The 26,285-nt window shown below is 38.9% G+C and overlaps 1 protein-coding gene across 8 annotated transcripts in view; it reads right to left on the bottom strand.

The window, feature by feature from the left end:
* Window positions 1-26,285, bottom strand: part of LOC131689051 (uncharacterized) — a 122,927-nt gene that overhangs the window by 48,144 nt on the left and 48,498 nt on the right. For 7 of the 8 annotated variants that reach the window (XM_058973809.1, XM_058973806.1, XM_058973804.1 and 4 more), the window contains one exon: window positions 13,469-13,496. The gene's annotated coding sequence lies outside the window, so the exon portion shown is untranslated. Of the gene's footprint in view, window positions 1-2,925; window positions 3,033-13,468; window positions 13,497-26,285 lie in introns of those variants that run through there. The other variant, XM_058973808.1, reaches the window with a different exon arrangement.

Genomic DNA, 26,285 nt, shown 5'->3' with positions numbered 1-26,285 from the left:
CTTCCTACCTGCTTACCAGTGAGGGGAGTCACAAAACAGTAGCTCTTCAAGGTGACTCTTTGAACGAAATTGTGCAGCTTTTGGTGCACAGATCTTTCTCTTTTTCGTTTTCAAGTTTCTTTTTGTGCGGTCGTTCTGCACATCGCAGTGTTTTTGTGATGCTCTATTTTTCATCAGTGTATTTCGCTCTTTGTGGCACATTGTGTGAGCAAATAACAAGCCGGCTTCTATCAGATCTTTTTCGGCTGATTCAACTCTCATCAAGAGCACCTTCTTCTCGCGTTCAGCAGCTGTTACGGCCGATTTAATACACGTTACTAGCTGTTTCACCTCGGTGTGTACATTGTACTTGTCCTTCATGAACTCATAGAGCCCGTTGATCTTTTTCCTCATCTCCGTCAAGTACGACTTCCCAAAATGTGAGTCATTATGTGTGGTATCGCTACCTTATCTCAGGGTGAACACTCGATACGGTAATCCCATCTTATGTTGGTTTCCTTGTTTGACTTACTTTTTAACTGCTGCTGGTACTCGGTGTGGCTACCAGTGGCATACCCAGTGATCTCTGGAGCTTATCGCTCCTTGCAAACGCAATCGCGTCCTCCTCATTTGTTTTATTGGATGTCTCCATACTGGTGGATTCCAACTCTGGAAGGCTGTCCGCCTCTTGTGGTTCTCTGGTTATCTATGCGAGCAGGGAGGTGATGCAAGGGTTGACACTATCCTTCATGGGGAGTAGTGGTCAGAGCCGGATTGGCGTAAAATCGGGAATGCTTCAACCGAACCTAGTACCACCAACTAACTGATGACTGGTTTTGAACGTACCCGAAGACCTACCAAGATTTTGGCGGGACGGAGGCAGTCGTGGTTAGCTCACTCACCATTTCAAGTCGGTGTCATCCTTCTTCAGGAAGTAGCATGCCTCTCGGTGAGACAATTACATTACATTAGTATGCATACATACAGACACACACACATACAGACATTGCTCCAATTTGTCTAGCTGAGTCCATTGGTATATGAGGCACGGCCCCCCGGGGCTCGGAAAAAGCATTCCAAGCTGGAGCGAATTTTATATATTTCTTTTTAAGAAATGCCACAAATATTTTGCGTGATATTTATGAACATGAATTTGAGTCAAATGAAAGCAGCTTTTATTTGTAAGTAGATTAAAAAGTTGCACTTAAATTGCAGAGGTTACGAAGAAGTTTATGAATTTAGTTTGATTGCGACGTGAAACATCCATAAACTAGCCCGAAAAATGCATCACATAGGGGAACATGGGGAGACTTGACCAGGTTTTCAGCTAAAAATGTATAAATCTCTAAAGAAGCCTTCAATCCCTCAAAAGTTCTTGAGATATAATATGCAAAGTTATTGTGCGTCTTCATGTTTTTTTTGCAGAATTTTTATTTTCATTTTTGAAAAGTTACAAAAGTTTTTCTGTTATCGTTTTTTTTTTGGTCAAGTCTCCCCACTGCGGGGAGACTTAAGCAAGGCGTGGGGAGACTTGACCAAGAGAATTTTGAAAAATCATAACAAAAAATAATGACATAAAACATAAATTATTTTTTCCATATTTTCGAGATCCTTAGGTAGCAGTAAAAAATATAAAAGAGTTGCATTTGATAAATTTCGATTTTTTAATGCATTTCTTATTAAGGATTAACTGTACTACTTGCAATGCATGTTCACACGTCACGAAATCAGTCCTACTATTGCTAACTTTGTTTACTAATTCTAAAATATAAAGACTTATGTTTGAGGTGGGATTTTTTATGGCGTGATTAACATTAACAGTAAATACCAAAGCATAATAAATATCAGGAATTTTGTATCTTTCTTCAGCTAATTGCCACTTGGTCAAGTCTCCCCATAAAATCTTGGTCAAGTCTCCCCAACATTAGTTATTCTAGTAAAAACTATTCCAATGTTCCAATTTAAGTAAAATTATGTCACTGCTTCACAAGGATTAAGATGGTATATTAGTAAATTAACAGTGATTAGTAGTCGAGTATACATGTCCATACAAAGTTTGATAAATTACATCATTTAATGCAAATTTATTAATCACGTAATATTTTCTGTAAGGAAAGGATTTTTTCTTCCAAACTTTTAAAATCACCTTAAGGGATCGAAACAAGTATAAAAATGTTTTTGAAAAAAATTTTAAGAATCGAATAGAAGACGCCATAGCCAAAAATAGAATTTTGCGCTTGGTCAAGTCTCCCCCTCTCCTGGATTAGGGGGAACAATCCGACCGACGACGAATGCCTGTTAAATGCTTTTTTTGTGATCATTAACTGTTGGTCCCACTCACCAAACAAAATGTGACTTATCTCCGGAAACAAAAAAAGGTTTACGATGAGTACAGCACTAAAACATTACATTTAGCAAGTATCACGAGGGCGTCATTTATTTGCGCAACCAGTCTACCTTCTCCATCGCCATTAGGGAATGAGGGCGTACATTTCCAGATGTTTCGGATAGTCGAGTGCATTTGTCGCCTTTACCTTCGAACAATTTGACATGGGCGGCGTGCCGGAAATAATGAGTTGCATGCGGTGTAGAATAAATTGTGCGACCAACACGGGACCGGGCCTACCTTAACGGCAGGTGACGTCACACTTCAAGAAGCGCATAATTAAAAGTAATTATTAACACACACCCGTGTTGAATTGTTGCGCACCATTCCTAAGCGATTCGATCTGTGGGAGGGGAATGTATTCTTTTAAGCTGTAGCCACACAGGAGCTAGTGAGAAAGTGATGTTTTTCTAATTAAATGATCGCGTGTTGAACCACGATCTAGCGTCAGTCTTGATCGTTACCCTAGGTCATGCATTTTCCCTATTCGCATCGGTTGTCTATCAACCGAATGTTAAATTATGCAATGAACATGACTTTGAAAAAAAAATACAGCTCACCGATCCGTGGTTTTTGTGTTTGTTTTGAGTTTCTCGCTTAGCTGTTCACTTGTTGGGCAAGAAGTTAGCTTCGAATATTTTCGGCAATGTTTGATAAACACCTGTAAAAAATGATTGAGAAGCATATCTTTTCATCAGATCACAAACCAATCAATAGACATACTTATTTGGAATTAAATTAAACTAGTTTTTTTTTTCTCTAGGTTTTCATTACATGCTGGTGAGTTGCGTATTTTTTATCTTAACAGTAAATCAAATAAAGTTTGTTATGTGTTTGTTTTATTAGGCTTTAGTTTGCATTGGCATGAAGTTATGTGGTGTTTTAGTTCATAATGGTCTCTTTCTATTTTTTCACCGATTTGCAATTTGAATTTGTACATGTCAAGTGGAAAGACAGATTTACAAATCTTACATTTCAAATATGAGCTGTTCAATAATTTAAAATTATAGTGGTGATTTTAATTTTTTGTTTTTATAAAAGGTTTAAAAATGCCGTCTACGTCCAAAAGAACTTTTGTAGAAGTTAATGGATGTCACAACCTCTTTATTTCATTTCTTATTTTTACTATGTCAATTGAAATATTTTTCATTGCTCTTTCATAATTTTTTTTTCAAGATGCTGTGTTGTGCTAAATTTCAGAACAAATTTCACTCTGTCGAACAGTTTTGCTGAACAGAAACTTACCATCCTTTTTTTAATATGATCACACCCACACCTCACTTTTTGAGAATGCTTCCTAAACAATATTTAATGAAAATGAAATGTTGAGGTTATCAATTAAATGAGACAGTTAAGCCTTATTTCATGTATGTACGTTTCAAATTAATTAGGGTAAACGGGTCTAATATGCCCCCTTAAGCAAAAATAGCTATATTTCACCATTCGACACTATGATCTCCGCACCAATTACTCTAATTTATTGTTGTATTAGTTAGAAATTAGTACCCGTTTCATTTTTTATTAAAAACATCCTGATACAAGTATTATTTAACATTTTTCAAAAATGCCTTAATTCTAGTTTTTTCTTTCACCCAGTACAAAATGCCCCCCAGTTAAAGTGTAATATGCCCCACAACAAAAGGATGGTTTGCCCCACAGCAATCGGTGAGTATGCCCCACAACAATGGGTGGGGCGTTTTAGTAGGTGATGGGCTGTTGTGAATGCATGAGTAATTCTACACGCACAAATAGTTTTAAGCCAAGCTAAAAGCTAAGATAGTAACTATAATATTCTAGTAAGCTACTTGAAATAGTTCTATCAACTTCGACTGTTTCTAATTGGATGTTATGCTATTGGAAAAAGTGGGAGCTTACATCAAAGTAACTCTTTTGAAACTTTTGTGTATATTGTTGGTTTGCAACATATTAAAAATACCTAACTAACTTAGTATGTTGATTTCATGAAACGATACTGTTATCAGTCATTTTTACATTTTACATAGTTCAGGAATTCTGGGAACTGAAGAGGGGCATTTTGCCCCGGTGGGGCGTATTATACTCTTTTACCCTAGCAGTTTGTGATATTACAAGGGTTTCTCAAAGAGTTTAAATAATCTTAGGACCATTCTCTGAAAATCAGGCATTATAATTCTCCCTTACGTGGAAGAGCTTATCCGATGTCTAACATTTTCAGAATAAGATGACTCGTTAAATTATTCCTCTTCGTAACTAGCGTTAGAATGATTTTTCCAATAAAATTTCAATGATTATTATAAAATTTAAACAATTATCGAGAAGTGTTGTTTACGACATGTCGATGAATGACAAACACTTTACTCTATGATGCACCAATAATAAAAATTTGCTTATTCCGATGATTTACACACCTTTTCGAATTTACACACTTTGTTTGAATTTCTGGATTCCGAAAAATTTTATTGGGGGTTTGAACAGCAAACCGTTCGGTAATCAATTCACTAAAAACAATTTTATTACCGAACTTTCCGTTAAATTCCCATTTTATCAAAATGTCAAACAATACTGGTCAGTCAGTAAATTTTTTAAATCGTTTGCTATATATTTCAGTTGAGGATTGCAGACTGAATAGCGGGTAAACATTGATCGATTTGATGGCCAATCTGCACTTTTGCTTTATTAAAAGAAATCTTACATCTCCGGAACTAGATAACAAATTTTTACCCGGAATTTCTGAACACAGAACATATTCTCATTTAAAAAAACATTCGCTAGGTTTGCAAAAATCATCAACAATGTAGAAACAAAACAGGAAGCGAATGTTTTAAAAGTTTTAGTTCTCCTCTTGTTACGCTGAATTCTTTCTACTCTCCTACCAGATATATCTGAATGAATTGTTTTTCGCGATTGAATCTACACTTCTTTGCACCATCTGATTGAAGAGAATCAAACTCCACAGCGATCTACAATAAACCCATTGCTGGATCTGAACTCGCCGTTGCCCTCAGTACTGAACGAGAAAAGTCCGACGACCCCGACAGTGTGGGCTACCCGATGCTTCAGCACCTCCCCCAGGAGGTAAAAGGGCCCTCCTAGAATCATTCAACACAATTTGGCAAGGCTGGTGCTTCCCAGAGGAATGGAAACTGTCCGATGTGGTCCCCATCCCCAAAAAGTACCAGGACATCCTACCCCTAGCGACTTCACACTAATCAGCGTGCTATCATGCACATCGAAGACCCTGGAGAGGATGGTGAAACGATGAGTGATCACGTGGCTGGAAGACCCTAAACTTCTCCACTCACGCCAATTTGCCTTCCGGAAAGGACTCGGTACTAGAGCCCACCTAGGGTCCCTCGGTTAAATTCGGGACAAAGCAGGATCTGAAAACCTCCACGGCAAAACCCTCACAACATCGTCTAGCGCGAAGGCGTATTACAAGAACTAAAGCTATGGTACATACAGGGAAACCTCAGTGTGTTCATCCAAAACTACCTAAGCAATCCTCGCTTACGGATCTACATAGGCGCACACTATCCGACGAGTTCCGCGAGACCAACGGAGTGCTGCGGATCAGTACTAGCTGTGACCCTATTCCTCGTGAGGATGAACTTGCTCTTCACCGCACTGCCCGTATTCGTATACGCGGATAACATCATCTTGGTGGCCCTAGGGAGAACCGTCCCGCGTACAGGGATATCCCTCCTGGCAACCATCAACGCGGTCGGCCGATAGGCACTCGCGACCGGCTTCTATATCGCCGCAGAAAAGAGCGCCATAACACATCGCTGCAGCACATATTACCCAACCAACGCCCCACCAATACGTCTCAACAACATCGTAGTTCCGTTCCGAAAGGAACTAGTTCTTCTCGGGATCACCCTCGATCGGAAATTAAACATGTTAGCACATTTCCGACTACTAAAAAAATACTTCGAAAGCAGAAAGCGGATTATCCGCACGATCTGCTCCCGCCACTCTAAGAAAAACCGCCGAGCAGCACTGAACGTCAGAAGGTCGGACCTAATACACCGTAGAATGTTTTACGGGATCGAGATGATATGCCGAAATCTGAACCGACTATCTAACATCCTTGGGCCCCTATATCGCGGAGCGGTGCGTTCCTGCCGCTGGGAAGCAGCCAGGGTGGCTCTCACTTACTTTCTTGGAGAAGATATCGGACGACGAATGCCTCCTGCTCACCATTGTAAGCAACACACACCAGAAGTTCACCGGCAACCCCCTTCCACCCATCGCTCGGCTGCACCGAGTGAGACCGCGGGCCTAGTATGACTCCGGACCAAATATCGACGACATCCTTGCTCATATAATAAAGGTTGGCGACCACCCAAGCAGTGTAATGATAAAGTACCGACAATTAGTACACCGAAGGTACGCACAGCACAACCAAATCTTCACCAACGGCTCCAGAGCTGACGACGGAGTAGGCGCGGGAATCATCGGCTTGGGGAGCGGGCTCTCCTTCCGCTTACCCGCCTCCTGCTCAATCTGCTCAGCGCAAGTGGCCGTCATTGTAGTGGCAATGGCCAAAAGAATGTCACATGTTCACTGACGGTCCTATTCACCGAGTCGCTCTCGGTCCTGAGAGACGTCGAGAGCTGAACCTCTAAGCACCCGTTCGTTCAGGCTATCAAGGTTCATTGAGACCCCCTGTTACAATATGCCGGGTCCCGGGCCACAGCGGTATCAGGGGCAATACAGACGCCAATCGTTTAGCTTTCTCCGGCAAACGAGCCCAAACCCGGCTCTCAGCCAATTCCCTAATAGTGGATATGTTAAGAGAATTCAACACGAGTCTAAAGCATGTATTCACCAACCACTGGAGGAGATCCCGAGCTCATACGCAAAAGGTCAAGGACTCAACTGACATCTGGACCGACCGAGACAGCCGGAGAGAGCAGACAATACTTTCCTGACTCCGCGTGGGACACACGGATGACCCACGCTTACAACGTGCCCCCATTGGAATGTGCCTCATGCAGCACCCGGTTCATTGTCGAGCACCTGCTCTGCAACTGCCGAGAGCTGGATGACCTACGGAAACAGAACGACCTAACCGGGTCAATACGACATATCCTTGTCAACGACCCGGATCAGGAGGAGGCACTTCTCTTATTCCTGAACCCGCCGGAATGTAAACAAAGCACGAACAAACGTGTGCGCGCCCTCGCCACACTATCAGGGCCTCTGGGGAGATCTCCCGCGGCCCACTGCACCCAAACACAACTAGACCGCACCAAGATTCCGAGAACGACACCCAAACGACCATCGCCAATGGGCCCTCTGCCACACTATCTCAGCGTCGGAGACGTCGATCATGGGTACAACACAATAACAGCAACCCTACATAGCACTTAGAAGATGGGCCCTCTGCCACACCGCTTCGCAGAACGTTAATGGCTCAACACCACGAGACGTACACCACACAGCACCAAAAACCAGGGAATCCTTTTCTATTCCAGAGCGCCCCCCCACACTCTGGGCAACATGGTCTGAACACCGTAGTCGAATATACCTAATCGTGAGTTCTCTGCTAAACCGCACGAGGTGCTGGAGAGGCCTCCCGCGAGCCAAGCTAACCCAGCAGCTGCTGACCTCATTGCTAGCAAAAAATACTATAAAAATAATTCGAAACAAACAAAATTGAAATGTAATCTTTACGATTTGTATATTTATGGGTCTTATGGGCGAATGACCAGTAGGTTAATTAGGTTTGAATAAAAAGACAAATATCGCATAAAATAAAACGAATGTAATGAACGAAATGGATAAAATGAATAAAATGACTAAACATGAATGGAATGAATAAAACGAATAAAATGAATGAACTGGATAATATAAATAAAGCGAATAAGATGAAAAATGAAGAAAATGAATGAACTGACAAAAATGAATTACATAAACGAAAGGAATTAAATGAATGAAATGGGGGTGGACGTAGCGTACTTGGTAAATCGATTGCCTTGTACGCAGCGCACCCGGGTTCGAATCCCGACCCCATAGGGTTAGAAATTTTCCAAAAGAGATTTTTCTAACTCGAAGAGGCGAATGACCTTATGGTTAAAACCTCTATAATCGAAATAAAAAAATGAATGAAATTAATAAAATGCAAATGCAAAAAATATGAAAATTAACTTAAGCGTATTTCATGATATCGCAGAAAAACTATTCGTGTAATTATGTTTCACGAATAAATTTACGCTATATATCATGCCCATAAAATACCCCTGAAAATCGTGCAAATCTGTATGTTCCTATGGAAATTTACATTATTCTGCTCGAGACCTGCGCGCTATTCATTCAACTTGCAGGTAAAATATCTAATTTTTACACGATGTTATACGAAACGGTGTTGAGCAGAGAGAAAAACTTACTGCGTCATACACATACATGCACGAGCCGCAACTCAATGCGCATGGATCGTCCACGCTCAAGCGAAGCTTATGTACGCCACTTTGCAGTTACGTTGTTATGTGTCGCTTAAGCCTAGTCCATAAGGGGGTGTCTCTGGTGAGTCAATGATTGTCGGTTCAAGTCTTGGTAGTATTATTTAACGGATTTTTTTTATGTCGGTATCGTCACCAATACATACGTATGTTATTTAAAGTACGATTTGTGGCCAATGTTAAATTAATCACTCGCCTAATTTTACACTATTAGTCGCGTTCCCTTTATGTGCAGTATATTTAGCATAATTTTACATGATTTTTTTATCTGTGTGGGTAAAATTTAAAAATAAGCAATATGAATAGAATGAATATTATAAATATATTGAATGAATAGAGTAAAATAAATAATATGTATGAACTGAATAATATGAGCAAAATTGATTGAATTAATAAAGTGAATAAGTGATTGAAATAAATAAAATGACTAAAATTAAAAAAGTGTATATAATTAATAAAATAAATAAGGCGAATAAAATGAATAGAATCAATAATACGCCAAATCAACTAAGCGCAAAAAAACAAATTTTCGTTACAATTTTTTAAGAGATCGTCGCTATTGTGCTATCTTATGACAAACGCCATTTTGGGGTAAACTGAGTTAGATATGCCACATTACTTGTCTGAGCCATCTCTACAAAGTGGCGTTTTCAAAATTTTGAAATTGTGCTTGGTTACTTAGATATAGCGAGAAACACGATAAGAAATAGTCAGTTTTTTGCTTCAAATTACTGTATCTAGGGATTTGCTCAAGTTATATTGAAGTTTTAGAAGTTTTTATGTGTAAAAATATCTGAGGAATACAATGGCATAAAAATTTTCAAAAGAAAAATACACGAGTTGTGAGAAAAACGCAGTTTACGGTTTAAACTGGAAATATAGCATATTTGGCAACACTGAAATCAAAAATAGTTATTTTTCCTAGATTCCCTGATTCATTCCTTTAAAATGCATCTCACCGATTGTTTATAGACCAAATGAACCCAAAGATATGAATAAAAGTTAAAAATTGATGACTTTTTTCTATGGAAAATTTTCCGTGCATGATTATGACACGTCATACAAATTTTGTCATCAATACACGCCTATGACACGTGTGAGTGCGACTTTTGTTTACATTCATAGTAAAAACTCGCAACGTAGTAAACCGATCTTCGAAATATTTTAGAGATTAATACAGAATAGATAGAAGCATCAATTGTCTTCTTTGGATTGTTTATACTATTTATAAGTTTGAAAATATTCAATCTCAAACTTTAAAAATCGTTTTTCTCGAAATGTGCTAAATGGCGCTTGTCATAAGATAGCACAACAGCGACGAGATATCATCAAATCTTGACATTGCATACATTTTAAAGACATTTCGTCACCGTTAGCCATAAGAGAGACAAGCGCTATTTAGCACATTTCGAGGAAAACAATGTTTAAAGTTTCTGTGTTAATCTCTCAATTATTTGGAAACCCGGTTGAATAGATTGAGAGTTTTTACTAAAAATGTAAACAAAAATCTAGAAAAAATCGTTATTTTTAGTTTCAGTGTTGCCAAATCTGCATTAATTCCAATTTAAAACTTAAACTCCATTTTGCTCGCAATGCAAGTATTTTTTATTATTTTATAAATTGATATGTCATTGTGTACATCATACACAGAAACACATCTAAAACTTCAATATAATGTGACCCAACCCCAAAATACAATGGCTTGAACTCGGGCCTAAAATTCTCACATCCATTCAATAAATGATGAGATTCAATGAATTCACCTTCGTCTTTCCGCTGCGTTCGTCATTATAAAATACATATCAAACAAAAGAATATCGATAAAAAAAATCTTCTGCTTTCAATTCTACGAAAATGAGTTGCAGCATTCGCGACTTTCGTTTTCTTATGACAATACGAATATTCAAATTCGATTTCATTTATAATCAGTAATTTTCCATTCTCATTTTAATATTCATAAAATGAAATTATAGTAAAGTGCATCACAAAATGCCACTAGAACGTAACAAATACGGCAATAGTGCTTTTGTCTGCCAATATCATCGCTAGCTCGTAAATCCACGCAATCAAACAACGACAAGTTAAGCTAAACCGAACTGAGCTGATTTTTTGTGATATTTTTCATTCCAAAATTCATTTTTCGTTAACTTTCCATTTCCTTGCTTTCGATTACTATTTGAGTTGTGGATTCTGGTGAGACGAAGTCGAAACGCAAATGTACTGATTTCATCAACAACCTATGGATCACTTTTTACGCTTGTAGATATCAAGTTCTGCACTCCAGAAAAATCCTGGGTGACCTAAAAGCAGAAGTTAAAATTTTTGCTCATTTTAACGAGAAAAAGTTTATCGCACACTTTTCACCTTTCAACCTTTTTTAATTGTGACTATGCAATAAAGGTTAAACACACTGAGTTTCACAGTCTCACTTGAGTACTATAACTCTGAGTTTTGTAATTTTGCCTACTTAGTAATATCTAGCTAACTGAATGTCGTAAAAAAGATAAAGACAGATATAGTAAAATTACACATTATGGTTGAAGCCGCCATCTCATTTGTCTCACATGACTTAGTAAGGACTGGATTTAGGAGGACGTGAGTGTGGCCGTCTGCCTTCCTTCTGCATATGGCAGTGATTAGATGGAATTTCAATGGTCGTAATATTAAGGTATTAACGAATCCAGAAACATTATTTCATTTTTATACCATTGGCTAGTTTTCCATCGAATCTCTGCTATAAGCTCTGGTTGTATATTTGCGTTCATCGTGGAGTAGTAGAGGAGAAAAGAATAGGACTAACAATAAATTCTATTAAGAAAATTTACATGATGGTTTGGTCGATGAGAAAGCAGTCCAAATCGTGTTGGCTCCTAAGTGGCAATGAGAGCATCAGTACCTTAAAGAATTATTAGATGGAGGGTATCGTAGTGCCCTGTATCTTTGCGTAATAAGTATTCAAGCATTTTGACACAGTCAACTGAAAATGTAGCGCGAATGCCGACCTAAAACCAACTACAGGGATGATCTGCAGAATTTATGTAAGAAGTATTTGCCTTCTGCGAAGACCTTTTACTAACGGACAGTATGAGCTCTGCGCTCGAGAAAGTTGCAAGTGCGGCAGAAATCCATTTGTGTGCGGTGATCAAGACTAAGGCACCTGGGAATTTGTAATGCATTCGGTCATGATTCACTTGAACACCCGGATTTTTCAGTCACGATAGATATTTAACTTTCTCTATCTTTATCTCTATCTAGATTATTTTTCATGTGTTTCCTACCACGTTAATCTTTCTCAGTGATGTTTCTTGTTCGTGTCATAAATTTCCCGTTTAGGTGCTAAGCTGCAAACGATTGATCTTCAAATTTGTACACGCCGGTGCGCTCACCGGTGCTGCTCGTTTATACCAATCAAACAAACGTCAGCGAGTGTGTCAATTAGGGGAATTTGACCGGTCGTTTTCGACCACGTGCTCATTAGCTCCATGTACAGGCCAAAGCATGTTGGAGTTCGGATAATTGATTAATTTTGGAGTTTTGCCATCGTACGCATCGAATTTTTTGGTATTTTCCTCTTCTGTGTGTTTCTATCTGCGGGATGTCCATCTTCATACCTTCTACGCGTAGTCACACATGGTGCGCTAAACTGCTCATTAGTGATAGGGTCTTTGGGTAGTTAAATACCTTAACCGGTGCTTTCATGAACCGTCGTGGATTAGCCGGGTGTCAAACATTCCGATGTCGATAACCGTTTTCGAGGGGTGTTTCTATTAAATTTCTTTCCGGATTTTGTTTGCAAAGATATACTAGTTTAAATTGTTATATTCATGTTTAATTCAATGAAAAATCAACGCAGGATAAACGCTTCCCGTAAGTGTAAATTGCTGTCATTTTTCTAGTTATGCTTCAAATTTAGTTTGTTCTCGACGAAACGCCACTAGCGTCGAAGTGTGGTACATTCGCTTCATCATAGCGTGACGAGTAGCCCTTCGAATCTGAACAACCCGCTAATAGCGTGACCAGCCCGTGGAGGTGAGCTGGGAAATTAATTCCATTTTCGGTAGGTCCGTTTTGCAGTCACGTTTCGTTTCGTTTTGTTTATTTTCGTTACCCGCTCCCCCATCGATGAGTGGTGCTACCTTCTCCAGAAACATTTAACAATGTATAACTTACTAAGAGTGTGGTGCCTTGTAAGCGTATTATGATTCGAAAACATAAAAAAGTAAAAATGGAGAAGCAACAGACGATTCACGCGTTGCACATGTTATGTAACAATGGGTAACTTTTACGATTACCACCAATAATCATTGGTGGTAAAGCTTCTATTTATCAGAATAATTTTGTAATCGGTCGAAGCACACATTACTGAAAGTTTTGAGTGGATTGAATTTGGTACTGAATTGATGTACTTAAGGCTGCAAATTCATTTGTTGTCCAAAGGAGGACTCATAGTCTCAACTTCTAGTAGCCTTGGGTTTCCATTACCTAACCATCGACTGGGAACATGTACAGCTACCATACGTAATTTAGGGAAAGAGTAAACATCGCCGATCGTGTCGACGATAACGAGCTTGCGAACACTGTTGAAAAATTGTAGGTTACCTATAGAAAGGTGACATTTCTGCTTGCTATTTATCTTTAATTGATTGAAGTATTCACTTACCGTAATTATCGTGGGCAGCAAATCAATTCTGGAAGAATTAAAAGAAAGAAAACCCAAATCAGTATATGCTCATTAAGGCTATATAAGTATTGGCTAAAGTGTTGTTTTTATTAAGCCATTTGTCAGTTGTTGATCGTGAAAATAATCGCTTTCTCGTTTTGGCATGATATTCTCCAGATGGCGAATCCTCACATTTCGTTCCGTGCGTATTACATTTTCACAGTAGGCGGTGCAGCACAAAGTGCATTTTACGATCGCTCTGATCTCGAGTCCAGCCCACCACCAGTGTCGGGTGTGCGGGACAAAAGCCGTCTGTTTATTCGTAGTGGAATACCAAGATTCCAAGGTATAAACGCCATGAAAAAATAGGCAAAAACTACACAGAAGGCGTAAATTGATGTGAAGTGATAAATTAATAAGTTTGGCATTGATAATTCGTTTCATTTTTTTTACATTTTTTGTCTTTCTTAATAGAAAGGTTGTGCAATCACTGTGTAAATAAACCTGCTAACCACGACCCAGAATCCAAATTTTTCTGGTTATATAGAATTTTTATCGACCCGACGTCCGATTCTGGAATTACAGGAAATTGAGAACGGGTGTACCCCAAAAGGCATAAATACGTTGGGCATACGGACGTTTGGCATACGTACGTTAGGCATAATGGGCGTTAGGCATAAAGACGTTTGGCATAATGTACGTTAGGCATAATATATGTTAGACATAATGGACGTTTGGCATAATAGACGTTAGGCATACATTATCATGTTGAAGTATCCTTTACGAAAATAACTTTTTGGTGGTGATAGCCTCGGGTGGTAAGAGCGCAAATATTTGAATTTTTTTGATGTTGTACAATTACTCTGGAAGCTGATAGAACTCGATCAACATTTTATTCTATTGTAAATACCTCAAAAAAGCTTAACTCAAATAAAAGATGGAGAACGAATGCACATCGAATGAACGAATAAACAAATTGCACATCTCTAAAATAGGCTTAATACTCTTGTTTAAAATCGGTCTATTTTGTATTAAGGCATGAACTTCATGCTCATAATTTTGTAATCAACAACGTTTTTAACTTGCTAGAACTTTTGATTTAGACAGAATTCATTAAAAAAACAAGTAGGACCAGTAACTGGTACTATTACCAGTTAACTTAGAACTAAAGTTATTGCTATTAGTCTGATATAACTGCTGGAGCAGTACTACCAGATATATTTACAGTTAGCTTTGATAAATGAATTTTTTTTATATATCTTCAACATTTTCCAATATTGTTGAAAACTGATAAAACGTGTCAATTTTGACCGTCTTCGACTATCTTTCCTAGCATATAGAATATTAAAAATTTTATAGGAGAATTGCGTTGAGCACCGGAAGGTAAGTATTGAGCAGCTTCCAGCACTGTGTAAGAGGCTTTTTCGTGTTTCTTGAACTCCATGAACGCTAGAAAAAAGTTGGGCATGTAAGGGTTAACTTAGATTAGTTTTTCATGCATGCAAGATGAAATTGTCCAAGAAGAAAAATATAACCTTGAAGAACAGCTCATGAAAGAAAGAATGATGCATTTTATTATTCATTCAACGAGTATATGAATGTTGCTGGTTCTATATCGATTGTCTCCCATATTCTTATACACAACGATTGTATTCTCGAGGCCATCGCAAATAGAACTACGGAAACTCTTTGATATGAGAGAAGGTTTAATCCTGTACTGTGATGAGATACCGAAAAGAAAAAGGTATTGTCACAAACGTAGAATCCGTAGCCTAATATTGATCCTGTACATGACACTTCCAGTTTCCATAGGATCCAAAACTTAATGTCTGTTAAGTATTTTGTTTTTTTTTTTTATATTTGGATGCAACCGGATACTAACATAATAAATCTAAGAGACTTGTACCAAAACCGTTCACTTAAATGAAGGGATATTTTCTTCGTCTAGTCTGCAGAAAAAATAGAAAAAAAAACTTCACTTGCAATGGCTAAATATCTCGCTAAAGTTATGCGAAGGTATGGTATAGCAAAGCGTCCTTTTTTCCAATCTGACAAAAGCAAGCGAAATCTCTATAATAACGAAAGCCTTGCGATTATTTTTATATTTTTGTGTATTATGCCTATTGTCCATTATGCCTAACGTATATTATGCTAATCGGCCATTATGCCTAACGTGCTTATGCCTAACGTATTTATGCTAAACGTCGCGCTCCCATTGAGAACTATCATGCAGAAAAGCCTTATTTCAACGGTTGCCGCAAGTTGTGCAAAAAGATGACAATTTTATAAAAATGGGAGCTAAATTGCATGGTTTTGTAAATCTATACCACCTATTCATCCACTATTCATAGTATGTTTGGCCACGCTCATAGTATGTTTGACCACGCAATCGATGGTTCCGGATGCTTGGCTGAAGCAAGATAGTGACCACATTGGAGATTGCTAAACCGATTTCAACAAACTTAGTCTAAAATGAATGATGTGATATCCTAATAAACTGCTATTAAATTTCAAGCTGATTCCGACATTCGGTTGCGAAGTTATGGATTGATGTATTAATCAAATAAAAGATCCCGATTGAAAGCGAAACCGCCATGATTTCAAAAACGTGAGAAATTGTAAAAATTAGAGCCAAATTACAACATGTATTTTTCCCTAAGAAGAAAACTGGATGAACCAATTTGCGTATGAGGACACAACACCTAACTTTGAGAAGTGGACATTCAGTTTCGTGAGCCAAATTGCTTGAATTTGCTGATCTAGATCACTGATGGACAACGGAAATTTTTTGGCTACTTTGGCTGCCATATATGATTCCGGAAGTCTAAGGGAAAGTGGTAACATTTCAAACTTCTCAAAGTTACATCGGCCGATTGTAGTTTTTTAAGAACAGCATTGCTCAGTCTTAGGTCGGTACATTCCAATTTCTCTGCACACCCGTCACACACGCATCTCAGTAGCACTCAATCACCGAGTGCAAGGCCTGTCCCGAAGTTGACAACCATTTTACTATCTCTGCTAAACATCGTTTCAGCTGGTGCATCTTCTGAAAGAACTGAAACATGCTCAGCTCATTAATTGGAACCTTCCGCCTTCGATTAGCCACTATGTATTGAGTAATCAAATCTTCTCTCAAACAATGTGAGCACTCGAAAATCTGCCTATTTCAACGACCACGCTATTTAAGGAAACATCCAACATCAGCGATTTGCATAGAGAACGTTTTTTTTTTGGTTTTGTATATTTGGCACCTGGACGGAGCCGTGGGTCTACAATATGCAAGATATAAAAATTAAAATTTCGAGTATCCGAATCTTATGCACGCTATTTACTGTTCCGCATGCAGATCTTTGTTCGCTGCGGGGGAAACATTTGCTGCATCAACTAATGCAGCATGAGAATTCGCTGGTCTGGTTTCTATCACGCTGTCGTCCATGTCGTCGTTGCTACTGTTGTCTTATTGATGATTTATCTGCTTGTTGTTCTTGCAGACTACGATTGTCTATCCGATTTTGTCGCTTACTTTTTCAGTGGCAGTATTGGCTATAGGATGTGAAGTACTAGATATAAGCGTGGTTAAATGGCTAGTTGTTGAGTTGCCCTTTGCGACTTAGTAGAAGTTATCAATTACATTCCAACGTACGTTTTATTGTCGTTTTTACAGGTGTTACTAGTGTGTCAGCTTATTACAAAACTGCGATGGTCAGGTGTGGAATAAGCGGTTTTTCCAGTCGCGTTCTCACTTTGCGAACTTTGTTGGAAATACCTGATAAGAAGTTTCTCAGAGTACCATTCGTAACATACGTGTTTTGATGTGAAGATTGCAATTAACTGTTCGGAGTTGCACGGTGCTACATTGTGCAGCCGATCATCGACTGAGTTATCGTCTTTGTCTGTATTCTACGGAATGTTGCATGCTGGTCTTCCGAAGGAAGCATTCTGTCTCATTTACGATATCAGAACTGCGCTATGCACGTGGTGAAATTATAAATGAACGACTTTGGTGAGACTAAGCACCACATGCTTTTTCAATAACATCGTCAATCGTAGATTACTTTATAATCAAAGTGGTAGTCTTACACAAGGTAAATTTCTTATTCTGTCATTGGTTTATTTTCAGTTCACAATTGAAGACAATGACACTATATTCAACTACATTATACTATAGTGAACACACAAGAAACATTAAGTAAAACTAATTGCTTGGTGTAGTGATAGCTGTAGCGAAGCGATTTTCAGCTTCTCTTTATAATGAGATGAGAAGGTAGACAGAGAAGGAACTCCTGGGGTAGGGCTTTCCCCTCTGCCTCTTCACCGAGTGACTTAATAATAATCTCCTGCATAATCGAGTTGTTAGTCGTGTATGCCTCTGTAACGGGAGGGGGTGGCGGACGGAAAAAGGGGTATTAGCAACCTTCACTTAAGCGCTAGGCAAGTGCGAACACCTGCCGTGAAAGGGCGTGTTATTTACTACCTGAAACTTCCTTGCCCGGCTGGGACTCTTCATAGCGGCTTGCCATCAAACACGTCGGCTACGACCACAACCGAAACCGTTCGAATTAACCAACCAACAGAACCGAAATGTTCTAAAAACAATCCTAAAAGGATATGAGAGTGTCCTTCGAAGGTTTTCTCCCATATAGCCCTATGCTACACAACCCGGAACCCGAAACGTTAGGTGAACTCTCTCTTCTAAAATAACACACCAAGGATGGTCTTGATTCAAACTTTTGACTTCATTTTGTATAAATTTGTATTCATTGTTCAAAAAAAACATTCATCTAAACTTCGATTCATTTATCTCATTTTCTAAGGGGTAGTATATACAACGGTTTGATCTTACTCGAGCTCATTTCTTCTGCGCACGCGGTCCGATAATCCGATGAACCAATCTGTATTCCATCCAATGAAGTGCCTCGTGGGCGACAAAGGGTTAGCCTCGACTACCACGCGTCCGTGGGTGCGAGCTTTCTTCTGGCGTAGCCACTTTCTCCGAAATAGCCCTCTAGTGGTTAACAGCGCAATCTTCGCTGAACGGTAGCTGGGCGAGATGTTGTATTCTACAGTGATGTTGCGACGAGCGGTATTACAATGACGGGGTACCGCCGGTACCGCATAAAGACGTAGCCATGCTACGCAACATAAGCGGGCATAAAATTGGCACCGTTCGGTTTACACCGGTGAGCGTCCACGCTAGACGGATGGTAGCGAAAGTAGTAGCAGTGGGTGGTTCTTCTTGCAGCCGGCTAAATTTTCCTTCGCCGGGGCTATTAAGATCGTGGAGGTGATTCGGACCTCCTAGATTTCTCAGAAAATTGTAAGACTTTCTGTCTGTCGTACATTATTCATGGAACCTAGAATAGCGGTTAATCATCAATTTTGACAGATGAATCTCATTTTACAGTTTTTTAGAAAGAAGACACAACATGCTTCATTTTTTTGCCATCCTCAAAACTAAAAAAAAACAATATAATAAAGCAACAAATAAAAGTAGAAAACATAACAGGTAAGTGTTTTAGAAAGCGCGAGGCTCTTATATTAAGGAACATTCTTTACATTCTCGTTTGGGTAAAAACACAGATATTTTCAAGATGCTCACCTTTTTTGTGCGAAATGAGCGAACGGGGCTATTCGGACCTCCTATTCCATCAACCACCGTTCAGCGGCTTTTGCTGCACGATTGCACATGCCACAGCTAAGAAAATACATGATGCGCCAATCGACAGTTGTGACTAACCGGAGTAAGATTTTTTATCGAATTTCTTTGCTTCTTAAGGAGTTTCTCCAATAAATATTTCATAGGTAAACATAATTCCATTGGAAAACGTAGAGTTTTGCATATCGTCGCATAGCGCTTCCATGGAGTGATGCACATAAACTTTCATGGCACCAAAATGTAGCTGAGGTTTCAAGCTAACAATTAAGACCTTTGACCGATAATTTCTTTTGCCTTTCTTATATAAAGAAAGGCTATGCAATCACTGTAAAAATCGACTTTTTAGCGGAGGCCCGGAGTTCAGTTCGTCGAGATCAGCAAATGTCTGTGTGTGTATGTATATGTGTGTGTATGTGTGTGTGTGTCATTTAAACTCACACAATTTTCTCAGAGATGGCTGAACCGATTTTCGCAAACTTAGTTTCATATGAAAGGTATAACGCTCCCATAAGCTGCTATTGAATTTTTAGTTGATCCGACTTCCGGTTCCGGAGTTACGGGTTGAAGAGTGCGGTCACACAGCAAATTCCCATATAAACTGGTACCACCATGATGTTCAAATGATGTAAAACATATTAAAATTGATGTAACATTACTCTAGTTTGCGGGTCTGGATCACTAATGCTCAATCAAAGCAGCTTTGACCACATTGGCCACCTATGACAGTTCATGACGCCCCCGGGGAACCCGCCAAGTGCCTAAGCTAATATCACACCCATTCCCCAACGAATTCTCTACCGATTTTTACAAACTTGATTTCAAATGAAATATACAGTAATACCATTGACTGCTGCTGAATTTCATTCTGTTCTGACTCTTGCTTCCGGAGTTACAGGGGTGTTAGTAAGGATACACTGGAATTTCCCATATAAATCGGTACAATCGTAATAACTCAGAGGCTAAAAACTATTGAAATGGTCACCAAATTACTTCTAATCGCAGATCTAGATCACTGATTGCCAATCAAACATTCTTTGAATATATTGTCCACTATCGACGATTCCGGAAGTCCGGAATTCCGGGCATATTCCACAAATAAAGTCACATCGGTTCTTCGGTGATGACTGAACCGATTTTCTCAAACCAAGTCTCAAATGGAAGGCAAAATATGCAGCTGAGTATTGCATCAGAGCCCCTTCGCCCCCCCCCCCGCCTTGCCCTTACATCTCCCTCCTTCATCACTACCGTCCCCTTGGACCACCCTCACGCCCGCATTTCCTTCATCCACCCCGTATACCAAAATAAGATGAAGGATTTCTGACGCATCCTCCACTCCCACTCTACTAACCCCTAAATGTCACTCATTTTTCTCAGAGATGGCTGAACCGATTTTGACAAAATTAGTCTCAAATGAAAGGTGCAACGTTCCCATAGGCTGCTATTGAATTTCTAATGGATCCGACTTCCGGTTCCGGAATTACAGGGTGATGAGTACGAACACGCAGAAAATGTCGATTTTAATAAAGGTTAAATTTTTTCGAAAATATGACCACAACTGCTTCGATTTGTAGTATTAGGTCACTAACATCCATTCAAAGTCTATTTGGCCACATTGGCCACCATCATCGGTTCCGGAAGCCCTGGCGGAAGTATCTAAATTCAGAATAACAGTCACATCGGTGTCTCGGAGATGGCTAGACTGATTCGACTAAACTTGGCCTCAAATGAAAAGTATTGCGTCCCCGTAAATGGCTATTTAATTTCATCCCGATCTGACTTCCGGTTCCGGAGTTATAGGTTGTGGCGTGCGATCACATAGCAAATTGTGATTCAAACCGATACTCCGATGAAAGCAAAAACCTATTTTAATCCACCTAGCGGTGCAATTGTGCCTTTCTCAATCATGAATCACGAGAATGTGTGCGTTGTTTATATTCATTAAAAACTTTTAAATGCATATATTATATTTTATTATTATACATCACATGACAACTATATACAGGAAAATAAATCATTATTCGAGTTCTAAAATTTTGAAAAAGAAAAAACAGCCACGGTAATATTGAACTGAAAAAAGGTGCGAAATCGGCAGTCTCAAAAAGTCGATTTTTATAAAAAAATTTTTTTCGAGATAACATAAAATCTCGACGTTTCATGCATTTTAAAGATATTTGGCATCAAAAATACGAATTCGATTTCTGAAATTTCATGAAAAAAAATTTGAGTTCCGGCTTATATGGGAATTTCATATGTGACCGGACGGTTTAGTCTATATTTCCGTAACCATATAAGCGATCCGTATGAAATTTTATAGACATCTATGGGGATATTATAGCTATCATTTGGGACTAAGTTTGTGAAAATTGGCCCAACCATTTCCGGGAAACTGATGTGAGTTCGTAAATTTTGAAAGATGGCCGCTTTTCCCGGGCACTTCCGGAACCGTCTATGGTGGTTAATGTAGTCAACGAAAGTTTGGTTGGCCGTCGGTGACCTAGAACAGCAAATTTAAGTTGTTTGAGAGACATTTTAGCGAAATTTTTACCTTTTTTGCTTTCATCGGAGTATCGGTTTGAATCACAATTTGCTATGTGATCGCACGCCACAACCTGTAACTCCGGAACCGGAAGTCGGATCGGGATGAAATTAAATAGCCATTTACGGGGACGCAATACCTTTCATTTGAGGCCAAGTTTAGTCGAATCGGTCTAGCCATCTCCGAGAAACCGATGTGACTGTTATTCTGAATTTAGATACTTCCGCCGGGGCTTCCGGAACCAAGGATGGTGGCCAATGTGGCCAAATAGACTTTGAATGGATGTTAGTGACCTAATACTACAAATCGAAGCAGTTGTGGTCATATTTTGGAAAATTTTTCACCTTTATGCATTCATTGCAGAATTTATTAAAATCGACATTTTCTGCGTGTTCGTACTTATCACCCTGTAATTCCGGAACCGGAAGTCGGATCCATTAGAAATTCAATAGCAGCCTATGGGAATGTTGCACCTTTCATTTGAGACTAAGTTTGTCAAAATCGGTTCAGCCATCTCTGAGAAAAATGAGTGACATTTTTGGTCACATACACACACATACACACACATACATACATACACACATACATACACACACAGACATTTGCCGAACTCGACGAACTGAATCGAATGGTATATGTCACTCGGCCCTCCGGGCCTCCGTTAAAAAGTCGGTTTTCAGAGCAATTGCAATACCTTTCTATTGAGAAAGGCAAAAAGGTAAAAATTTCGCTAAAAAGTCTCTCAAACAACTTAAATTTGCTGATCTAGGTCACCGACGGCCAACCAAACTTTCGTTCACTACATTGACCACCATAGACGGTTCCGGAAGTGCACGGGAAAAGCGGCCATCTTTCAAAATTTACGAACTCACATCAGTTTCCCGGAAATGGTTGGGCCGATTTTCACAAACTTAGTCCCAAATGATAGCTATAATATCCCCACAGATGTTTATAAAATTTCGTACGGATCGCTTATATGGGGCCGGAAATATAGACTAAATCGTCCGGTCACATATGAAATTCCCATATAAGCCGGAACTCAAATTTTTTTTTCAAAGGGGGGACCCCATGAAATTTCAGAAATCGAATTCGTATTTTTGATGCCAAACATCTTTAAAATGCATGAAACGTCGAGATTTTATGTTATCTCGAAAAAACTTCTTGGGACTTTGCCGATTTCGCACCTTTTTACATTTCTTATAAAAGAAATGTATAGAATTCGCTCAAACTTTCAAGATTTTTTTTTCAGTTCAATATTACCGTGGCTGTTTTTTCTTCTTCAACATTTTAGAACTCGAATAATGATTTATTTTCCTGTATATAGTTGTCATGTGATGTACAATAATAAAATGTAATATATGCATTTAAAAGCTTTTAATGAATATAAACAACGCACACATTCTCGTGATTCATGATTGAGAAAGGCACAATTGCACCGCTAGGTGGATTAAAATAGGTTTTTTTACTTCTATCCACCGAAAAGAGCGCTTTGCTTAGGTAGGTCCGAATAGCCCCGGGTTCCCCTACCACTTATTAAAATTATGAATCCAATTTTATTAAAATTATTTAGCTGACTTTGAAGAAATGTAGAATAAAAATGATTTGTTTATTGAAAATCTCTCTATTCTAAAAGAAATATTTCAAAATGAAATGCTGTTGTAAAGTTCGATAATTCACTAGCTCACGAATTTCGATAAAAATAGACCATTTACTTGTGTAACTACTCGCACAAGTTTCACTTTGTATCATATTATTTACATTATCGAATTAAAATGTTGCACTTGAACTTGAACGAACGAATTACCTGTAACTTTTATTTTTGTTTGTCAGGTAGTTGGCCTGAGGGGACAATTCAATTCAATCCATTTTTTGCTTCTATATTTTAGTGGTTTTCAGCTTTGAGCTAGTTCGTCTCTATTCAAAAAGTCAAATAAATTGTGGTAATATTTTATGAATATCGTGAATATAGCAACCTATACGATGCATATCGTAGGTGATAAGGGTAATTTCAATGCAAGAAATTGTCAAATATATGTTGAAATAACAAGCAATGGAATCATAGTTTGAATAAATGACGAAGACATAACTGTACAGTGGATTCATAGATGTGCTTCTATTCATTTATTCTGTGTTATTTGAGAATAATTTTTTTTCACTGTTTACTTAGATTTAGGTTTTCCAAATTTAGACTGTCTTACATTGCGGCAAACAAAAAAAAACTGATTTGGTCTGGCCAGTCCAAGTGCTGAGAATATTCACATGCTCTAAAAATATTTAAGTACATAGTATGACTGATTGGAATGAAGTTTAGAGGTAAATGTTTATATCGTGGTTCATATTTGTAGCAATTTGCAGGAGCTGTGATTGTTTCGGCAAAACATTCAGCAGAATGTGTATCAGTAAAATTTGCTTCATTACTGGCATGCAGCGGTATCGTCGTTCGAAGGCTACATATATTTTTTGTATTACATACTAAGCAATACAAATATGAATTATTCAGTTTCACAACCACAAACCATCATGGTAGTACGGCAGTGCATTACTCACTTATCTTCCGGCTACATACACCCACGTTTTGCATCCTAAATATGGAATAATGAATAATGGAAGCACACGTCAGATAGAAGTAAGTTACGTGCTTGTCTGGTTAAAAGATGGGTTGAATCAATCGTTCAAATCAACGGGCGCAACATCGGAATAGACCAACCTTTCGTGACAGAAAACGATCCAATTCATTGCTCGCCCGTAAAGGTATCGAGAATCGTAATTACAGTAACAAATTTGTCCCCTTTTCGCCAACGGCCAAGCTTGGGAGACGTCTGGAATCTGCGTGAAACTCGTCATTAGTTGACAATTCCCCGATGCATAAGCAGCGATAACGCATGCTGGACGCGGAATATCTGATCACCATATTTGGCAGCATAATGGCGCCATTAAATCATGGAATGATCGGTCAACGGAGAAAGATCACTATTCTACAAGACCGCGTTGGAGCGTGTGCTCACATGCTGCCGTTGCGGCTGCTGCTTGTGAGGACAAAAAGACCTGTTATAAATATTGGATTGTGCAGCAAAGACTGCACTGGAGGACGCCTGGCTCCGGCCGATTCATTCCCGAACAAAATATGGTCAAAACGAGTTCGACCTGGAATTCGTCGGTGGGAATTGCCGCGACGCGGCGGTAGCATGCTTTTGGGTACACGAGCGGTCCCATAAATATCACGTATGTGTAGTGAAGCGTCGTTGCCCTTCTGCTGTGCCGTGATGTGCTCCCCGCTTTCAAGAGCTGTTGAAGCGGACAGTAAAATGCATGATATGACTTTTGGTCTTGACAGTGTTGACAGAATGTTCAATCAGATTAAAAGTCAAGTTTTTCGATATACCTGCTGATGCTGGGGTACATTGAAAGCTTGGAATCAGTAGCGACTTTTTTGGGGTAGTCGATACACTATATATTTACTGGGCGAGAAATAATGCGAATTATTAGTCGTATTAGTCATTCTTGTTTCGGACCCATCATGCGGCGCAATACGCAATCGTCAGCTTGGTGGCGGTTGAAATTTGTGACTTCACCGGCAGTTAATAATATTTCAAGGCAAACAGAACAAGCATGGTAGCAGCGATCCACTCAAGCAAGATGTCATCATTGGAAATGGTGATGTCAGTATCTTGCACAATTCTTATACTTTGTAAATAAAGAACCTTCAGGTTCAGATCCATCTCACATATATAGTAGCTTAATAATGACTTGACTGAGTTTTCAAAATATTTGCTATTTGCACAGTGGGACGAAATAAAAAAAACCGGACATTGATATTTGCGACGAAACTATTTATTATAGCACTTCGATGTCTTCGTTTCTTTTTTTTTGAGTACTTTAATGGTTAATGGTAACGAAGTCGCGCATATGGCCCACTGAACGAGCAGCCGCTGGTGCCCTAAGCAGATTTCACACGCCACTCACCACTTGCAGCACCATCTGAACCTAGTTCAATGAAACAAATAAATACAGTCAGTACTCCTCTAGTACGACTCGGAAAAGTGACATGCAGCAAATATCATAACATGATCGTCTATTCTGAATGAATTACAGGTCGGACTCGATTATCCGGGGATTTCAAACAAAATCTCACCCCGGATAATCGAATCACTCGGATAATCAAGTCAAACTTTTGTGTGTGTTATTTTATGAATTCAAGCTTCATTCGTGAAGAAATTGGAAATAAAATGGTCATGGTAAATTTTCTAATTATGGTAAATGCAAATTTTGGCCCTAGTCGATTTTTCAGAATTTCAAGGTGTGATTTGTATTCTCAGTTGGTTTTCATTTATTATTTACATCGGCAACGGATTAATGGTATGTACCAGTTATTTATAGCAATTTGTGTAAAAATTCTAAGACAAACTTTTTAATAACATGTGTCTTTTGCAATAAAGGTCAAACTCGATTATCCGGGGTAAATGATTCGATTAATCGATTATTACTAGAAAAAATAAAAGTAAGTAAGCTGGGAGTCGTCTGTTTCTTGGCCCCAGTTTATTTTACGTGGTGGTGTCACATATCACAGCTAAAGTTTCTTTAAACTCTTATTCTAGTTAGAACAGGGCACGTTGTGACTCCACAAA

Source organism: Topomyia yanbarensis, chromosome 3, assembly GCF_030247195.1.
Source record: "Topomyia yanbarensis strain Yona2022 chromosome 3, ASM3024719v1, whole genome shotgun sequence".
Taxonomy (NCBI): Eukaryota; Metazoa; Arthropoda; class Insecta; order Diptera; family Culicidae; genus Topomyia; species Topomyia yanbarensis.
The sequence above is the reverse complement of the archived record's forward strand: the minus strand, read 5'-3'. Positions and strand labels throughout refer to the sequence as shown.